At 41.2% G+C, this 17,743-nt stretch overlaps 1 pseudogene; it reads left to right on the top strand.

Annotated features, from left to right (window-relative positions):
• Positions 1–1,598: 1,598 nt before the first annotated feature.
• On the top strand, positions 1,599–4,429 carry LOC121447861 (annotated as a pseudogene).
• The last annotated feature ends 13,314 nt before the right edge of the window (positions 4,430–17,743 follow it).

Here is a 17,743-nt window from a genome sequence, read left to right as displayed (position 1 = left end):
AGAAGGGCAGCAGAGCCTAGGTGCTCTGTAGTCTGAACCAGCAACCACTCACAATCCACCTAACATGGACAATTCAGAAGAAGCTATGTAGGTGCTGGGTTTGCTGTGGGAAGTGAAGGAACCCTCAAGAGCAGCAAGTAAAGACACAGAATTAAGACATGAAGCCTGGGGAAAGAGCCAGGGTATGGTAACCCCATGTCATAAACTGCTTCAGCAAGATGGTTATATTTATATGACAACTGTTGAAGGAAGGCCGCTTGTTGGTTCCAGCCGCTCAGCCCTGAAATAATCACATAGAAACTGTATTAATTAAATCACTGCTTGTCTCATTAGCTCTAGATTCTTATTTGAATACTTAATTTGCATCTTAATTGAACTCATCTCTACTAATCTGTGCATCACCACAAGGTCATGGCCTGTAGTAATAAGAGCAGTGGGGCTGCATCCAAAGCACCCCGGCCGCCTGGCTAGCTTATGCCCCGAAATAACAACACACAAATTGTATTCATTTAAACACTGCTTGGCCCATTACTATCTAGCCTCTTCTAGAGTAATTCTCACATATTAATTTAGCCCATTTCTAATCATCTGTGTAGCACCGGTCTTACGGGGAAGATTCTAGCCTACAGGGAAGATTCTAGCCTACTTCCGTCTTGGGTCGGAGCTTCATCACGTGTGTCTGCCCCGGAGAGAGGAGCATGGCGTCTCTGCTCTAGAGAGCAGAGCTGTCAAGTCTGAGCTCACTTCCTCTTCCTCCCAGCATTCTGTTCTGTTTACTCCACCCACCTATGTTTTAACCTATGAGGGCCAAGCAGTTTCTTTATTGCTTAACCAATGAAATCAACAGATTGATATATGACACTCCCACATCACTTCCCCTTTTTCTGTTTAAACAAAAAAAAAGAAAGGCTTTAACTTTAACATAGCAAAATTACATATAACAAAACAGTTATCAAGTAAAAGTTACAATATGTTTCAGCACCTCTGTCTCCAGTCGTGGCTCCATGGCTTCTCTCTACTCCTCCCTTCATTCACCCCATTCAGGTCCATCTTCCACGCCTACCTCTACTCTGCCCTGCCATGGGCTCAAGCCAGCTTTCTTTATTAACTAATCATATTCACAGCATACAAAGGGGATTCCCACATCACACAACCTTGCTTGATTTTTAAAAACAATAAATAAAACTTTGGATAAAAAAGTGAATGGGTGAATAATGAAGGAAATGATAATTATTGTGCCTACCTAATATGCGCAGTATCCATATTTTGAAATATCATACTACCATATAAATGTATACAGAAAGATATAGTGAAAAGAAAAATAAAATAGCAAATATATAAATGTTTTTGAATAACACAAAGAGAGAAAAGTGGCTGTAGGTATGGCCCTTGGCCACTGGCAGCTGACAAATCATTTCCCTGTCTCTCAAAGGAAAATCATTCACCTTAACTGACCAACTGCACTGTGAGAGCAAGCTGTGTCTGCCTTAACCTTTCTCCCTCCCACTGATAGACAGGCAGTTCATAAAGGATTTATACAGGTGGTAGAAAGGATTTATGACAGTGAGGGCAGTCTGTGACCCAGGAGTGGCTGCACCATGAGTGTCTCTGCTCTGAGCCCCACCAGACTCACAGGCAGCATCTCTGGCTTCCTGCAAGTGGTCTCCATGCTCAGCTTGCTTTTGCTGCTGCTCAAAGCAGTCCAGTTCTACCTGCAGAGGCAATGGCTACTCAAGGCTTTCCAGCAGTTCCCATCTCCACCCTTTCACTGGTTCTTTGGACACAGGTATGGAAAGGTAAGGGTGGGAGGGAGATCAGGGAGGATGGAGGTGTCCGAGACTGGCCATCAAGTTGACAGGACAAAGAAGTATAAGAATAAAAGCCACCGAGCTTAGGTTGTGACACAATCCAGCATTAGGGTGGCTCAACCGGTCTGGCTGTAGCCAGCTCTGTACTGATAGCCTACACTTGAAGGCTACTTTGTCTCCTCTTCTGCAGGCTGAGCACCTTCACCAGCCTCTGCTGTTCTCAAACACATTCTAGGAGGTTCCTTGCATAGTCACTCACGGTTATTCTCTCCCAGCACAGGGCTTGCTGGGAACACAGAAGTCAGTGAGATGGAAGCCCGGCCCTGTGGGGTTCTTGGTGTGGCAATGGTACACATCTCAGGAGCTGTCAGGCACAGGAAGAGTTCACACTACTGGGATGAGTGGGTAGCTGGCCCAGATGATTTCCACTCATTGCAAGGATATTATCAGGATGGAAAGATTATGACTAAAACCCTGAAATCATGGCACAGAAAAGAATAAGGCTGTGTAGTGGCCTCACATGAGGGCACCGATGTCAGAATTTCCTCAGGGTCTGTTTAGTTCTCTATGCTCCTTCACAACCCATACTCTAAGCAATTTTCATAAACACACCATCACTTTCCTACACCACAGTGCTCAGTTCAAAATCCAGACACACATGTCTGAGATCTCCCAGGAAGGAGATGGTGCAGCACCCCGTATATTAGGAATGGAAGGTATTGACCCCTTGCACTGTCACCCAGGAAATAAGGACCAGATTCAAGTAGGAGGATACATGAGGAAGCATTTAACAAAGGATTGTGCAATGAATAGTCTTAGAAGGACAAGGGGATGCGGTACTTGTGTGCAGAGCTGAGGATTCACCCAGCAGCACTGTCAGTTCCAGCACAGGACCAATCCCCTGTGTCCCCGGTGTAGCAAAGCTCTAAGTGATAGCACAGATAGTCCGTGAATCTACTATAAATCCTTAATACTTCTGAAAAGTCTAGAACTATGTTCCTATGCTTGTTCGTGACTTGTCTCCAGCCCCCCCCCCAAAAAAAACTAAACTAGAGTCCAATGCTTCATCTTTCCCTCAACAGCAGTTGCAGGGTGATCAAGAGCTACAGCTGATTATGAAGGTTGTGAAGAATTTCCCAAGCGCCTTTCCAAGCTGGTTCTGGGGGAGCCAAGCTTATCTTACTGTCTATGACCCTGACTACATGAAGGTGATTCTAGAGTGATCAGGTGAGTGTATATCATTTTGAAAAAGATTTGTGCTGTTGTCTTTGTAACTGGACCAAGGCTGTTGAATTCCTGAAGACTGTAGTACCAGGCCATTGCCCTACACACCCTAACAATGATTCTCCCAGACAAAAACCCAGAACATAGCCAGCAGCACTCAGTTTTGAAATTTCAAACCTTTAACCAAAAGTCTTTATTTTTCTATGCTATTTAATCAAATTAAGATAAGTAATGTAAATTGTTCCAGGTCTGAGGCACACTTCAAATGCTTATTATTTTGAGGTTTGAAATCTCTAATTGTTACCTGACTGTTGATATCATACAATAACTAAACTAAGACAGGATCCACAGTAATACACACAAACACACACACATGCAGAGAGAGAGAGAGAGAGAGAGAGAGAGAGAGAGAGAGAGAGAGAGAGAAACATACGCACACTTGTTCTATTCTTTGAGCATGGGCACATGGCCTGCTTCTCACCAATTCACCATCCGTGCTCCGGAGGAGTTCAGCTACTGCTACATGAATCCTGCCTTCCTAAGCCTGACTGTCAGGACAAAGCTAGAAGGAGAGAGACGAAATGGACAGTGACACAGGACAGTCTGCCAACAGACAGCTCTTAAAAGATCCCAGAAGCCTGTGGCTTCCACCACAGCTGCTTCAGAGTAGCCTTACTTATCCCATTTCTTGTTTCTGTTTCAGATCCAAAGGCACATGGAGCCTACAGATTGCTGGCTCCTTGGATTGGTATGTGTGTCTGCATGGAGAATGTGGTCTGGCCCCAGTTAGAGCATCCAAGATCTGTGACTCTGTTTCACAGAGAACAAAATGTGACAGGCTACCATTGCCTTGATCTAGCCCTCCTCTCCCTGGCCCCAATGAAGTAGAAGCCAGGTTTCTGACCCTTCACTGCTCCGAACGGTCCTAGCTAACCATTGTGTATGTCCCTGGTTGATCTTCATGCCATCCCTACACACACACACACACACACACACACACACACACACACACACACACAAATTCTTTTGCAATTTTTATCTCACAGATGTAATCATCACAGACCGTATGCCAGTCCTACAAGCAAGGGATTTCTGGTTCTGGACTCTACCATTCTTAGCTCTCATCATCAGTTCCACTCCACACAGCCCTCTATCCCCAATACACACACAGTTTATCTAACGGGCTCTCTGATTCCATCTCACACATACGTACACCCATCTCCTGCCCAGGCTTCGGTTTGCTCTTGCTGAATGGACAGCCGTAGTTCCAGCACCGGCACATGCTGACCCCAGCCTTCCACTATGACATTCTGAAGCCCTACGTGAAAACCATGGCCGACTCTGTCCGGTTGATGCTCATGAGTTCATTTGATTTTCTTCTCTTCTACTCCCCTTAGCTCTGTTGTCCTTTCTCCATTAGGAAATGGAGTTTGGTTATAGAAAGAGCAAGTAAGACATCTCTTTATAATCTGCTTAGCTTGTTGACATGTAATAGAAAAGTCTTTCTTTAAACCTTTGCTGTTGGCATGATGTTTTTATGAAATTCAGAGGCCTGCAAAATGCTCCCAATCAATAACTGATCAATTTTTGCATTACCTTGTGCTAGAGGACCTGACAGACCAGTATGGGATTGGATGTGTGTTATGTATATAGGACAAAGCCTATTCCTGATTATGTCTTGCACATGGATGAATAATAAAGTCAATTCTGTATCATCTTGTATAAATTCAGCAGTTTCAATAGACAAGATAACTCTTTCTGCATATTGTGAATCAGTAACTATATTGAGAGGTTCTTTAAAATCCCTTAGTACCATAAGAATAGCATATAATTCTGCCTTTTGGACAGAATTATAAGGGCTTTTGTTCCACCTTACTTAATTCTTCTGATTTATAACCTGCCTTCCCTGATTTATTTACATCAGTACTAAATGTACGGGCTCTAGTTACTGATGTATTATGTACAATTCAGGAAAGAATCCAAGAAGTTCTCTTTAGAAGGTTAAGTCTATTGTTTTGGAATAATTGCTATTAATTTCTCCAAAAAAAATTAGACAAGCCTTTTGACAGGGTTCATTGTCTCCCCATAACTTTTTTTATTGCATCTGCAGTAAAAGGCACTATAATCTCTGCTGGGTCTACACCTGCTAATTGATGAAATCTTAATTTAGCTTTTATAATTAATTCAGAGACTTTTCCCACATAAGGTTTTAATTTTTTTACTTGGTTTATGTAGTAAAAAGATCCATTCTAAGATAATATCATCTCTCTGCATTAAAATTCCTGTAGGAGAAATTCTGGAAGGCAATATGACTAGATTACAATTAAGAATTGAATTCACTTTTTTATCCCATGCTTTTTCAGTCACAGTCCAGCTGGTCTTGGTGAGCTCCCAATAGATCAGCTCCACTGTCTCAGTGGGTGGGTGCATCCCTCGTGGTCCCGACTTCTTTGCTCATGTTCTCCCTCCTTCTGCTCCTCATTGGGACCTTGGGAGCTCAGTCCAGTGCTCCAGTGTGGGTCTCTGTCTCTATCTCCATCCATCACCAGATGAAGGTTCTATGATGATATGCAAGATATTCATCAGTATTGCTCTAGGATAGGGTCATTTCAGGTTCCCTATCCTCAACTGCCCAAGGAACTAACTGGGGACATCGTCTTGGGCACCTGGGAGCCCCTCTAGGTTCAGGTCTCTTGCCAACCCTAAAGTGGCTCCCTTAACTAAGAATTGTGGTTCCGTGCTCCCCTGTCCAACCTTCCTTTATCCCAATCCTCCTGTTTTCCCAAGGCCCGACCTCCTTCCCTTCTAACTTTTCTCTCCCCATCTCCCCTTACCCCCATCCCACCCCACCCCCAAGATCCCAATTTTCTCCCCGGCAATTTTGTCTACTTCCCTTAGCCAAGAGGATAACTATATGTTTTACCTTGGGTTCCCCTTCTTACTTAGCTTCTTTAGATTCACCTATTGTAGACTCTGTGACCCTTATTTATGGCTAGAAATGACTGAAAAAGCATGGGATAAAACTGGACTCTCTGAACATGGCGAACAATGAGGGCTGATGAGAAGCCAAGGACAATGGCACGGGGTTTTGATCCTATAATGTGATGGCTTTGTGGGAGCCTAGCCAGTTTGGATGTTCACCTTCCTAGATATGGACAGAGGGGGGAGGTCCTAGGTCTTACCACAGAGCAGAAAACCCTGACTGCTCTTTGGACTGGAGAGGGAGGGGGAAAGGAGTGGGGGAAGGGGAAAAGGGTGGGAGGAGGGGGCGTAGGGTGGGAGGAGGGGGAGGGAAATGGGAGGCTGGGAGGAGGTGGAAACTTGTTTTTTTTTCTCCTTTTCTCAATAAAAAAAAATACTCCATCACCAAACTGAAAAAAAAAAGAATTGAATTCACCCTATGCACGTGTGTCTTCTGTAATTTCTCCTCAACAATTGTCAATTACTTTTCCACTTTAGCTGTTAATTCTCTGGGACTATTTAAGTCCTTATCAACATCTAAAGTTTTATTCAAATAAACTGTTAGGTCAGGTGTTATCACAACAGCCAGTCATAGACTAGAGATATCTCCCAATACTCCTTGAAAGTCATTAAGATTCCAAAACCAGTCTCTCCTTATTTATGCCATTTGTGTTCTAATCTGCAAACCTATTCTGTAACTTAGGAAATTAACAGAATTCCTCTTTGAGGTGGGAGGTCCTTGGACTTCCCACAGGGCAGGGAACCCTGACTGCTCTTTGGACTGGAGAGGGAGGGGGAGTTGATTGGGGGAGGGAAATGGGAGGCAGTGGCAGGAAGGAGACAGAAATCTTTAATAAATAAATAATTTAAAAAAGAATTCCTCTTTGAATCTTTTCAGGAGCAATTTATTTTTTTTAATTGAATCACTGGTTGGCCCATTAGCTCTAACTTCTTATTGGCTACTCTTACATCTTAGTTTAACTCAGAAACAATTTATAATCCCCATTTAGGCAAAACTTTCTGTACTGCTTCAATGACATCCTTTCTAAGTATCCATATTTGAATCAGATAACAAAATGTCACCCATGTAATCATCTATAATATCTTCTAATATTTTCCCCAGAAACATGAGTTTTTGGGGATGCAGGAATGTTAATGTGGGTATTCCATTGCTGCAATAGATCACAACGCCACAAATTCACTGCAATCTTAGCTCTATGTGGCTTCAGTCTTTGTCTCTGTCCTTCAGGCCCTCTCAGGCTTTGTTTTACCTGAGATAGGGTTCCAATTCTTAGGAACTGAACATCTATCTCTTGAAGAGGTCAATTTGGATGTCAAGATTCTGGAGTAATGATAATTACATCCACACCTGTGTCTTGTAAGCCTTCAATAAAAAAATGCCATTTATATGCACTCTTAGCTTTGGTCTTCAATCATTTATAGAAGTCTGCCAGAATATATATTTGGTATGTCCTACTGGAGTTTTTGACTCATCCTCCACATTTATTCCATCATTCAGATCAGTATTGTTTATTTGTTTGTTTGCAGTAGGCACTGGATTTTTCAATTTTCCCGGTGAGAGATGTTCTCCACAGTAACTGGGAATGACTGGATCACGTTTATCATGGGGCCTACAAGACGATCCCCACAGTGTTTCTCAATGGTATTGGGTTGCCTTGTCTTTCTTTCATTGACCTACAATCATTGGTTCAATGTTGGCCTTTGTCACACCTCCTACATATACCTGAAGGTTGAGACCTCCTATTCCTGCCATTCCCACAGGAGACATTATTCCTAGGAATCCCTTGTCTACAATCCCTTCTCAGATGTCCCATTCTACCACAATTAAAACATTTGGTATTTTGATGTCTTCTCTTACCATTGGAAATTGCTTCTCCTACCCAAGCTTCAGTACCATAGTCAAGAGTCTCGAGACACTCATTGTATGCAAGACCCATTCATCCATGGGTGCTGATCTGATCTTTAAAGGCCAAAGGATCCTTTTGTATTCTAAGTTGGCATTCTGATAAGCCAAAGATTCAATTATTATATACCGAGCTCCTGGGTCAGTTACCCCTATTTATACAACAGGAGTTAGTCTTTGTTAATAGACACTATAAGGTTCTCTCTGACCCTGTTTAACCCTAAGATATTATTCAACTCTCTTTCCTAGTTCCTGAATCCTTCCCAAGACTTTAAAGCTGTTGCACTACATAGAGACAAGGTATGATCATCATAAAGGGTTTTATCCTGAGGACCTGAGTAAAGTTTCTCACCTAGAATTTGATCTAGGGAAATCTCAAGTCCTTTTGCTTTCTCCTTTTACTCTAACATTTTAGCTTCTCCTTTAAAATAACACATTTAAAGCAACTATAGTCCATTTTCTAGGACTGCTGAGATTAGCTGAGTCTAGTCTTGTGGCATTGCTTTGTTACTGGAAGACCACATTTTGATGATTTCCCTAACAAAGGATGAACGTAATCCATAAACTACAATTGCTTATTTAATTTCTTTTAGATCAGTCATATGTATGGGCTCCCATGAATATTCTTAGACAACTTTAGGGTGTTTGGGGCCAGATATTCTTTCTGACATTATCACCAGAAAAGCAGGCAGAACTCTGTGGAAGCTATCCAGGAAGTTTTTACGTACTGATGAGGTTAAATTTTGTCTTTGTACCTTTTGTCCCTGGTCATCACATTTGATAAGTTACTCATTCTTTCTATGTAATTCCATGTTTTTTTTTAAATTTTTTATTGAGAAAAAGAAAAAAAAAGTTTCCGCCTCCTCCCAGCCTCCCATTTCCCTCCCCCTCCTCCCACCCTTCTCCCCCTCCTCCCACCCTTCTCCCCCTCCCCCCACTCCTCTCCCCCTCCCTCTCCAGTCCAAAGAGCAGTCAGGGTTCCCTGCACTGTGGAAAGTCCAAGGTCCTCCCCCCACCGTCCATGTCTAGGAAGGTGAACATCCAAACTGGCTAGGCTCCCACAAAGCCAGAACATGAAATAGGATCAAAACCCCGTGCCATTGTCCTTGGCTTCTCATCAGCCCTCATTGTTCGCCATGTTCAGAGAGACGGGTTTTATCCCATGCTTTTTCAGTCACAGTCCAGCTGGCCTTGGTGAGCTCCCAATAGATCAGCCCCACTGTCTCAGTGGATGGGTGCACCCTTCGTGCCCTCCTTCTGCTCCTCATTGGGACCTTGGGAGCTCAGTCCGCTGCTCCAGTGTGGGTCTCTGTCTCTATCTCCATCCATCACCAGATGAAGGTTCTATGGTGATATGCAAGATATTCGTCAGTTATTGCTATAGGATAGGGTCATCTCAGGTTCCCTATCCTCAGCTGCCCAAGGAACTAACTGGGGACATCGTCTTGGGCTCCTGGGAGCCACTCTAGGTTCAAGTCTCTTAAGCTCCCTTAACTAAGATTTGTGCTTCCCTGCTCCCCTATCCAACCTTCCTTTATCCCAAATCATCCTACTGACTGGGAGAAGATCTTCACCAACCCCGCAACAGACAAAGGTCTGATCTCCAAAATATATAGAGAACTCAAGAAACTAGACTTTAAAATGCTAATTAACCCAATTAAAAAATGGGGCACTGAATTGAACAGAGAATTCTCAACAGAAGAAGTTCAAATGGCCAAAAGACACTTAAGGTCATGCTCAACCTCCTTAGCAATCAGGGAAATGCAAATCAAAACAACTTTGAGATATCATCTTACACCTGTCAGAATGGCTAAAATCAAAAACACCAATGATAGCCTTTGCTGGAGAGGTTGTGGAGGAAGGGGTACCCTCATCCATTGCTGGTGGGAATGCAAACTTGTGCAACCACTTTGGAAATCAGTGTGGTGGTTTCTCAGGAAATTCAGGATCAACCTACCCCTGGACCCAGCAATACCACTCTTGGGAATATACCCAAGAGATGCCCTATCATATGACAAAAGCATTTGTTCAACTATGTTCATAGCAGTATTATTTGTAATAGCCAGAACCTGGAAACAACCTAGATGTCATTCAATGGAAGAATGGATGAAGAAAGTGTGGAATATATACACATTAGAGTACTACGCTGTGGTGAAAAACAATGACTTCTCGAATTTTGCATGCAAATGGATGGAAATAGAAAACACTATCTTGAGTGAGGTAAGCCAGACCCAAAAAGATGAACATGGGCTGTACTCACTCATAATTGGTTTCTAGCCATAAATAAAGGTCACGGAGTCTATAATGGGTGATCCTAAAGAAACTAAATAAGAAGGTGAACCCAAAGAAAAACATATAGTTATCCTCCTGGCTATTGGAAGTAGACAAAATTGCCGGGGGAAAAATTGGGATCTTGGGGGTGGGGTGGGTGGGGGTAAGGAAAGATGGGGAGAGAAAAATGAGAAGGGGAGGATGGGGGGAACTTGGGGAAACTCATTCTTTTCTAATCTATTTACCACTGTCTTTTGAAAAGTCTGGATCTCCTGTCCAGTGTTCTGTTCTAATGCCCTCATTGAGGATTCCAAGGTAAGAAGTCTGTCCATGAGAGATAATGTCTCATCCTTGGACATAATCTTCATAGCATGCATATTCCCTTCCTGGAGAGACATTCTATCAGTCAAGCTGTCATACCCCTTCAACAGAGTTCAATTAATACATTCAAAAGTATGAATTCTCTCAAATAATGTTTCAGCACCCACTGTCATTGACTGGGTTTTTTGTGCCAAATCAGCTGTATCCTTCCCCAAAGTGATGAATCTTCCTTTTAATAAATCACTATCAGTCTGTACCATTTCTAAAAGTACCTCAATTGACTGAGTTTTGTTAGTTAAATTGTTTGTACCCTTCTTGAGAGTTCCGAACTCTTTTTTGAGAAGCTTGTTATCAGTCTGGAAAGACTGTGCCATTTCTAAAAGTACCTCAATTGACTGAGTTTTGTTAGTTAAATTGTTTGTACCCTTCTTGAGAGTTCCGAACTCTTTTTTGAGAAGCTTGTTATCAGTCTGGAAAGACTGTGCCATTTCTAAAAGTACCTCAATTGACTGAGTTTTGTTAGTTAAATTGTTTGTACCCTTCTTGAGAGTTCCGAACTCTTCTTTGAGAAGCTTGTTATCAGTCTGGAAAGACTGTGCCATTTCTAAAAGTGCCTCAATTGACTGAGTTTTGTTAGTTAAATTGTTTGTACCCTTCTTGAGAGTTCCGAACTCTTCTTTGAGAAGCTTGTTATCAGTCTGGAAAGACTGTGCCATTTCTAAAAGTGCCTCACTCTTAGCCCTATTATCAAACCATATTTTTAAGAAAAAAATATTGAGGACAAGACTAAGCCCCAGAATCAAAAATAGTGACGTAGGAGGGAGATCATATAAGTCTTGTAGAACCTTGTACATGGTATAAGTAAAGAGGCTATTGAAATTCTGGATGGTTAGGTTGTCTGACATATTGCCTTTTAAATTATGAATTTATAATATATAATCCAAATTATGAATCTTACCTATGGTTGATTTTGAGCTGAAGTAGGTACAATAACCATTACCTGCCAGTAGATGTCACAGAATACCTACAAAACAAACCCAGCTGACACACTTGTAGTCGCATGGCTGGTCTGAATCTGATTTTAGAGTGAAATGCTCAAAGATAGGCTCAGATTAAGGATAGTTATGTAATACAAATCTCAGACTGTGTGCTCTGTGGATGTCTCTAGAGCAGTGGAATAGCAAATGTAGACAAATTGTTAGAAGCTGTGGAACAGCTGGCTCAGATTAGGAAAGCCTGTGTCTCACCTAGTTTCAGTGGTGCATGCTGACGGGAGACAAACTGTGGGGTGCACTGGGACTTGAAGCCACCCTGAGGCATATAATGAGAAAATAAAAAGAACTGTGGTCGGCCCGTAGCAAGAAAAGCTGCTGTATGAGAATTCTATATCCAAATGAGTTGCTGGCTCCATACACAGGCCACAGCTAAGGCAGGCTGAGGGCAGACTAGCACCGAGCTGGGCAGGCTCCAAGCTCAGCGGAGGACACACAAGCACTCAGAAATGGGGATTCTTTTCATTTTCTTTTTTTTTTATTGAGAAAAGGAGTAAAAAAAAAAAAAAAAAAAACAAGTTTCCACCTCCTCCCAGCCTCCCATTTCCCTCCCCCTCCCCACTCCTTTCCCCCTCCCTCTCCAGTCCAAAGAGCAGTCAGGGTTTTCTGCCCTGTGGTAAGTCCTAGGTCCTCCCCCCTCCGTCCATATCTAGGAAGATGAACATCCAAACTGGCTATGCTCCCACAAAGCCAGCACATTAAGCAGGATCAAAACCCCGTGCCATTGTCCTTGGCGTCTCATCAGCCCTCATTGTTCGCCATGTTCAGAGAGTCCAGTTTTATCCCATGCTTTTTCAGTCACAGTCCAGCTGGCCTTGGTGAGCTCCCAATAGATCAGCTCCACTGTCTCAGTGGGTGGGTGCACCCCTCGTGGTCCCGACTTCTTTGCTCATGTTCTCCCTCCTTCTGCTCCTCATTGGGACCTTGGGAGCTCAGTCCAGTGCTCCAGTGTGGGTCTCTGTCTCTATCTCCATCCATCACCAGATGAAGGTTCTATGATGATATGCAAGATATTCGTCAGTATTGCTCTAGGATAGGGTCATTTCAGGTTCCCTATCCTCAACTGCCCAAGGAACTAACTGGGGACCTCGGCTTGGGCACCTGGGAGCCCCTCTAGGTTCAGGTCTCTTGCCAACCCTAAAGTGGCTCCCTTAACTAAGAATTGTGGTTCCGTGCTCCCCTGTCCAACCTTCCTTTATCTCAATCCTCCTGTTTCCCCAAGGCCCCCCCTCCTTCCCTTCTAACTTTTCTCTCCCCATCTCCCCTTACCCCCATCCCACCCCACCCCCAAGATCCCAATTTTCTCCCCGGCAATTTGGTCTACTTCCCTTAGCCAAGAGGATAACTATATGTTTTTCCTTGGGTTCCCCTTCTTACTTAGCTTCTTTAGAGTCACCTATTGTAGACTCCGTGACCCTTATTTATGGCTAGAAACCAATTATGAGTGAAACCAAATGGTTGGGCGCCAGATGAAGGCAGTAATCACAAAATAATCCCACACTAGTTCAGAATTATAAATAATAAATGTTAGTTATTTGGGGAAAACTTACAGATCACTGTCCTAGATAACAGTCCTCTGCATGAACGGGAAGCATGAACAGAGTCTAGCAGCTATAAGTGAGAGCCAGAAGTAAGAGAGAGAGCTCACGCTTTACAGTTGCATTTACAGTATGAGAGACCATGCCCAAGTGGGCTAGTATCTTAAATACTATTGGCTGAAGGAGCAGAATGTGCTCCTTGAGTGCCATTCTTTTGAGGTATAGAAAGAATTTTGTTGGGATTTTGATGGGCATTACATTGAATCTGTAGATTGCTTTCAGTGAGATTGTCATTTTTACTATATTAATTCTACCTACCTAAGAGCATGGGAAATTTTTCTACTTTCTGGTGTCTTCTTCAATTTCTTTCTTCAAAGATTTGAAGTTCTTGTCATACAAGTCTTCCATATGTTTGGTTAGAGTTACTCCAAAATATTTTATGTGAATTGTTGCTATTTTGAAGGGTGATGTTTCTCTAATTTCTTTCTCAGCCCATTTATCACCTGTGTACAGGAAGGCTACTGATTTTTTTCATTAATCTTGTATCCTGCTACATTACTGAAAGTGTTTATGAGTTGTAGAAGTTCTTTGGTAGAATTTTTGGGTCACTTATGTAAACTATCATATCATCAGCAAATAGTGAGAGATAGACTTCTTCTTTTCAGATTTGTATCCCCTTGATCTCCTTTTGGCTTATTATTGCTCTAGCTAGGACCCCAAGAACTATATTGAATAGACATGGAGAGAGTGGATAACCTTGTCTTGTTCCTAATTTTAGTGAGATCATTGTGAGTTTCTTTCCATTTAGTTTGATGTTGACTGTTATCTTGCTCTATATTGCCATTATTTTCTTTAGGTATGTTCCTCGTACCCCTGCTCTCTCCAAGACCTTTATCATGAAGGGATGTTGTATTTTGTTGAAAGCTTTTTTGACATCTAATGAGATGCTCATGTGATATTTATTTTTCAGTTGGTTGGTATGTGGATTACATTGACAGATTTTCATTCATTGAACCATCTCTGCATCTCTGGGATGAAGCCAACTTGATCATAGCGTATATTTCTGATGTGTTCTTGGATTCGATTTGCCAGTATTTTATTTAGTATTTTTGCATCAATACTCATGAATGAGATTGGTCTATACTTCTCTTTCTTAGTAATGTCTTTATGTGGATTGGTTATCAGGGTAATTGTAGCCTCATAAAAAGAGTTTGGTAATGTTTCTTCTGTTTCTATTGTGTGGAACAATTTAAGGAGTATTGGTATTAGTTCTTCTATAAAATTCTTATAGAATTCTGAGCTGAAACCATCTGGTCCTGGGCTTTTTTTTTCTTTTCTTTTTTTTTTTTTTTTTTTTTTTTGGTTAGGAAACTATTGGTGACTGTTTCTATTTCTTCACCAGTTATAGATCAGCTTAATTTGCTTATCTGATCTTGATTTAATTTGGGGAAGTAATGTTTGTCCAGAAAGTTGTCCATTTCCTTTAAGTTTTCCAATTTTTGGAGTACAGGTTTTAGAAATATGACCTGATGATTCTCTGTATTTCCTCCGTTTCTGTTGTTATGTCCCCGTTTCATTTCTGATTTTGTTAATTTGGATATTCTTTCTCTGCCTTTTGGTTAGTTTGGATAAAGGTTTGTCTACTTTGTTGATATTTCTTTTTTTTTTTTTTTTTTTTTTTTTTGGTTTTTCGAGACAGGGTTTCTCTGTGGTTTTGGAGCCTGTCCTGGAACTAGCTCTTGTAGACCAGGCTGGTCTCGAACTCACAGAGATCCGCCTGCCTCTGCCTCCCAAGTGCTGGGATTAAAGGCGTGCGCCACCACCGTTGTTGATATTTCTAAGAACCAACTCTTAGTCTCATTGATTCTTTGTATTGTTTTCTTTGTTTCTATTTTGTTGATTTCAGTTCTCAATTTGATTATTTCCTGCTGTCTAGTTCTCTTGGGTCGGTTTCCTTCTTTTTGTTCTTAAACTTTTCAAATGTTCTGTTAATTCACTAGTGTGAGATTTTTTTTCAGCTTCTTTATGTAGGCATTTAGTACTATGAACTTTCCTCTTAACACTGTTTTTATTGTTTCCCATAAATTGGGTATGTTGTGTGGTCATTTTCATTGAATTTTAAGAAGTCTTTAATTTCTCCCACTATTTTTTACTTGTCCCATTAATGGTTCACATGAGCATTATTCAATTTTCATGTGTTTGTGGGCTTTCTGGAATTGATAATGCTGTTGGATTCTAATTAAAATCCATGATGATCTCATAAGATTCGTGGGGTTATTCCAATTTTTTTTGTATTTGTTGAGGTTTGTTTTGTTACTGAGTATGTGGTCAATTTTTGAGAAGGTTCCATTAGGTGCTGAGAAGAAGGTATATTATTTTATGTTTGAGTGGAATATTCTATAGATGTCTGTTAAGTCCAAATGAGTCATAGCATCTGTTAGTTCCCTTATTTCCCTGTTCATTTTTTGTCTTACTGACCTGTCCAGTGTTGAGAGTGGAGTGTTGAAATCTCTCATTATTAGTGTGTGGGGTTTAATGTATGATTTAAGCTTTAGACGTGTTTACTTTATATATGAGGATGCCCTTGTATTTGGGGCATAGATGTTCAGTATTGAGATTTCTTCTTGATGCATTCTTCCTGTGACTAATATGAAATGTCCTTCTTTGTCTCTTTTGATTGATTTTAGTTTGAAGTTTATTTTGTTAAATATTAGGATAGCTACACCAGCTTGGTTCTTAGGTCCATTTGATTGGAAAATTTTTTCCCATCCCTTTACTCTGAGGCGATGCCTGTCTTTGAGGTTGAGATGTGGTTCTTGAATGAAGAAGAAGCATGGATACTATTTTCATATCTAATCTGTTAGACTGTGTCTTTTCATAGGTGAGTCAAGACCATTTGTATTAAGGGATATTAATGAACAGTGATTGTTATCTCCTGTTAATTTAGTTTTTGTTGGTGGTGATGTCAATTTGTGTGTTTTTCCCTCCTTTGGAATTTGCTGCCTTGGAACCATCAATTGTATGTGGTTTTTTTTTTTTCTTTATGTAGCCGACTTCTTGGGTTGGAGTTTTTCTTACAGTATTTTGTGTATGGCTGGGTTTGTGGCTAGGTGTTGATTAAATCTGGTTATGTCATGGACTATCTTGTTTTGTCTGTCTATAGTGATTGAAAGTCTTGCTGGGTATAATAGTCTGGGCTGGTATCAATGGTATCTTAATGTCTGCATAATGCTTGACCATGACCTTCTGACTTTCATTGTCTTCAACGAGAAGTCAGGTTTAATTCTGATACATCTGCCTTTATATGTTACTTGGCCTTTTTCCTTTGCAGCTCTTAATATTCTTTCTTTATTCTGTATGTTTAGTGTTTTGATTATTACGAGGCGAGGGGACTTCTTTTATCTAGTCTGTTTGGTGTTCTCTAAGCTTCTTATATCTTCATAGGCATATATTTCCTTAGTTTGGGAAGGTTTTCTTCTATCATTTTGTTAAACATAGTTTCTCTGCTTTTCAGTTGAACTTCTGTTCCTTCTTCTGCACTTATTATTCTTAGTTTTGGTCTTTGCATGGTGTCCCATATTTCTTAGCTATTTTGGGTTAAGCTTTTGTTAGATTTAATGTTTTCTTTGACTGATGAGTCTATTTCCTCTATTGTATCTTCAGCACTTGAGATTCTCTTTTCCATCTCTTGTATTCTGCTGTTTATGCTTGTGTTTGTGGTTCCTGATCATTTTCTCCTTGATTTTTGTTCTATAATTTTCACAGCTTGTGTTTTCTTTATTGTCTCTATTTCAGTTTTCAAGTCTTGAATAGTTTCTTTCATATGTTTGATTGCTTTTTCTTGGTTTTCTTTAAGAGATTTGCTGGTGTCTTCCAATTTTTGTTTGCCTTTTCCTCCATTTCTTTAAAGGAATTTCTCATATCCTCTTTAAGAGATTCAAACAATCTCCTGAAGTTCTTTTTTAGGTCATCTTCTTCTGCTTCATATATATTTGGTTGTTCAAGTCTTGCTGTTGTAGGGTCTCTAGATTTTACTAGTGTGATGTTGTTCTTTGTAGTGTTGCATGTGTTCTTACCTTGTCTACTCATCTTTTTCTCTAATTGATGTGGTTGGGGCTGACTGTGATTTTTGTTATTAATCTTCTAAGTGCCAGTGACTCCAAGGCTCAGATAGCTGTTCCTATTGGTACAATCAGTGCCACAGTTTTAGTTACCCTGTTGGTCGCTCTCTGTTCCTGGAGGTCACTTAGTGCCCCCAGGCTTTTCTCCACTCCTTTGGAGTTTGCTGTCTCAGGCCTCTCTAGCCTAGGTTGTTATATCAGACCAGTTTCTGTAAATGTCCCTGGTCTGGATCCATTCTTGCAGAGCTCCCTGGCTTGGGGTTGGTCCTGTAAAGGTCTCTGGCTCTTATCTACTCCCTCAGAGATTCCAGACTCAGGTGTGCCCACACCCACAGAGGTTCTGGTTCAGGGCTACTCCCTCAGAGGGTCCATACTCATGCCCTCTGAGCATGAGATTTCTACTTCCTGCCTCCTCCCTTTTCCATTTGTAGAATTTTTTTGTATAAAGAACTTCTATTTATATATAAACCAGTAAAAAAACAAAGTGACTGCAGGCTCTTGCCAAGGCTATTGTTTGCTCTCC

The sequence above is a fragment of the Microtus oregoni genome, unplaced genomic scaffold (assembly GCF_018167655.1).
Source record: "Microtus oregoni isolate MIOR12 unplaced genomic scaffold, Mior012 000005F_ref0000423, whole genome shotgun sequence".
Classification (NCBI taxonomy): domain Eukaryota; kingdom Metazoa; phylum Chordata; class Mammalia; order Rodentia; family Cricetidae; genus Microtus; species Microtus oregoni.
The sequence above is the reverse complement of the archived record's forward strand: the minus strand, read 5'-3'. Positions and strand labels throughout refer to the sequence as shown.